Raw genomic sequence first — 3,427 nt, forward strand, 5'->3', positions numbered from 1 at the left:
GTTTGCGCACTGTTTTAGTGGTCAAATCGAGTTCAGGGAATCTTCTGAAGATAGAGCCAACAGAACTTGCTGAGGGATTGCATGTGGTGTGAGGGAAAACTCAAAACTGATGTCTGGGTTTTGGGCCTGAGCAGTTGGGTGAACGGTCACGTTATTTCCTGAGAGAAGTGGGGGCAGAACTGGTGTGGGGCAGGAATCAAGAGGGGTGTTTGGACATGTGAACTGCAAGATACCCATTAGACATCTAAGTATCTGGCTCAGGAAGAGGCTGAGTTTGGCGCTTTAAGTACAAGTATCATCAGGACTTTGATAATATTGATAATATTGGGGCCTTTCCTCAGGGAATGAGTGTAGCTGGAAAAAAGAAGAGGTCCAAGGAAGGAACCACCAGGCACTCCAACGTTTATAAATTTGGAAGAGGAGGAAGAGTAACCACTGATCGAACCTTCCCTTGTCTAGCAGTTTTGTGGGCATCTCCACCTAGTTTCCTAGGCCTCCCAGACCAGAACTAGTCTTACCTGTTGGTGGCTAAGGCCCCTGTCCCACAGTGCCCTTGGGAATCTCATGGATCTAGTCCTGGCCCAGGCCCTGGTGGCCTCCTCCTTTCAGCAGGAGCTCTAGATCCCCAACCATCTGTTTTGGCCTCCTTCCTAAGCAGGGAGCCTACCCTAGACCCAGAGCCGGCAGACTGATGGCTTCAGCCCCACTTGTAATATCATCTTTCCATTTTGTGTCTGAACCAGAGGCTGATTTTGTTTTAGCAAGAGGATATGAATATGTTGTGGCTTCTTAATTTTCTCTGTCATGCTATGTGTTTGGGGAATATGGGCAAGGGATGTTGCTATTCTGACTGGAGCACTAACTTTTGATTTTCGAGAGCTTGTTTTCTTTATGGTTCACCTCCCCCTATGCATCTCTCCAACAACTGGTTATCCCTGAGTCACTCACTCAACTAGTTTGACCGGTAACTATGAACATTTGCAAAATACCGAGTAAGATGTGGTTCTTGCCCTCCAGGAGCTTAAAATCAAGCCAGGCAGTTGGAACCACAAACCTAACATGAGGAATATCTTTGGAGTATATATTCTCGTGAGGATCTGCTGTGACACGTTGCTTATTAACATATAGGAGATCCTCAACAAATGTGAAAGGCACAAGCCCACTGGGGCTTATCATTGTCCGGTGGCCTAAACTGGTGGCCCGTCCAAAGCAAAGCAAGCAACCAAGGCAGCTGCCTCGATACCACTATTATGAACAGTTGTTACAAGGTTCCATATTGTTAATGGCAAAATATCCCCCTACTTGGCAAAATGCTCTGGGCTATAGCTCGGAAAGTACTTCTACTCACATCTCTCAATTCTCACAACCTTCTGCCCTAAGTCTCTGCATTCCCACCTAACAGAAGGAGACACGCATTCACTGAGTGGCCTCCTGGCCTGCTACTATGTGCCCCAGGGCACTGAGGCCCCCAGCTGGGGTGATTTTGGCAGTCCACGCACCAGCACCAAGTGCTCCCTGCTCCTATAAGTCTTCCAGGGTGGAAGACACAACAAGGAAGGAAGGAGGTGTGACAAACCTTGGGGCCAGGCCCCACAGTGGAAAGCAGAGGGAGGGGGAACGAATGGGTTTGTAAGGCTTCTGCAGTCGGCATGGTCGTGTGCCCCTCAGTGGACCAGGATCGGTATTCCTGCCACGCAGGGCATGGTAGAGTCAAGCTCTATCCTCAGACCTCAGCCCCGGTGCCTAGAGGGCTGCCGATCCTGCCAACAGGCAGACACACAGATGCCCACTGTGCCCAATAGCAGATGGCACCAAGGTTAGTCTTGGCTGTGGGGCAAGGCCGGGATCCGGCACGGAGAGGAGGTTGTACTTCAGTAGCTGATAAAGCGCCTGGTGCTACAGGATGCCTTGGGTCCGGATCCTCTTAGTTCCTACCTCACAAGAACAAAGTCCCAATTTAAAACAAATGCTCAGTTTACCAAACAGAAAAGGAAAGCAGTAGATGATAAGAAAACAAAACAAAAAGGAGCATGCTCTGAGCCATCTTTCTTCTATTATCATCATACTTTGTCTTCCAAACGAAGCATCTTTACATGCAAATCCATTTTTGTATATTTTGACTGATTGCTGGCAAGATAGAGAGACATAAATATTTCTGGAAATGGACATGACATAAACATATCATTAGCAGGGCTGCAACTTTGTGTGTATGTGTGGTTTGCAAAGATGTTTATGGCGAGTTCAGTCAACAGACCCTCCTCGTCTTTGTCTGATCAAGAGTCTTGAAGGTTTGAGAGCATCAGGCCTGGAGAGGATAGACAAGAAAAGTTCTGGAAGCTGGAGGAACGTCCCGGATTTTAAGCATTAATTAAGTTAGAAACCCACCATCTGCACACTTGCTTGTAACCCCTCTGATTATCTTTCTTAATTTTTAAATGTATGAAGCGTGTTTAGTTGCCTCCCATGACACCGCTTCAGAAATTCCAGCTGTTGCATAGCTTTTCTTAACGACATTACTGAGCAACTCAGCCACTGCGGGGGTGGGGGCGGGGCGGTGTGTGTGTGTGTGTGTGTGTGTGTGTGTGTGTGTGCGCGCGCGCGCGCACGTGCGCGCGTGCCCTCAAACTCGAGCAGAGCCCAGGCCTTGAAAACACATGCAAAGAGGCGATTGCGACTTTTTCTTTTCCTTTTTAAAAATCAGGCCTAGTCACAGCAAGGCCCCGCGCCAACACAGGAGGATTGAGAGTAAAGACGTTAGCAGCCGGGTTGAGATGGCAGCGTTTTCACGTCTGGGATATATTGCTTTGTCTAACAAGGCGCCCCAGCAGGCTTCCAATTGTGGTCTCTCTGCAGACCCTCCCAGCTGCATGGGCTGATTGACAGGCTGTGGGCAGATGCAGTGCCAGACTCTAATAAAGAGAGGGCCTTGGGAAAATATAAGGCAATTATTGATGGGCAGCAATCCACTAATCAGACAATTTCAAAATTAATCCCATATTCCCTTACTGTATTAGCTTTCTTTCTTGTTTGTATTTATATAGCAAATTCATGACTTCAGTGAAAATTCTTCCCTCCAGCCCAATTATATCTCTCTGAGGGCATTAAATTAAAAAACAAGAGATATTGAAAGTGGCTTGCAATTAGTTTCTTTAGTTAAAGGTGCTGCGCGCACTTAGCGACAGTGGGGTTCATAACAGGATGTATTATAATAAAAGTAAACACTCGTCTTTTCTTCCTTGTCTTGACAGCGTGAGGGCTGGTAAGAGTAATGTGCCTGCCATTACTCTGGACCAGTGATAATGGGTTAAATAATTATGATTTGATTTGGGGGCTGATTAGATTTGCATAAAATCCTACTCAAATGTCTCGACAGGCCCCAAACATCTCAGGATACACCGGCCCTCCTTTGCCGTGGTCCATCCTGGTG

This window comes from Panthera onca, chromosome A3 (genome assembly GCF_046562875.1).
Source record: "Panthera onca isolate mPanOnc1 chromosome A3, mPanOnc1 haplotype 2, whole genome shotgun sequence".
In the NCBI taxonomy this organism is placed as follows: Eukaryota; Metazoa; Chordata; class Mammalia; order Carnivora; family Felidae; genus Panthera; species Panthera onca.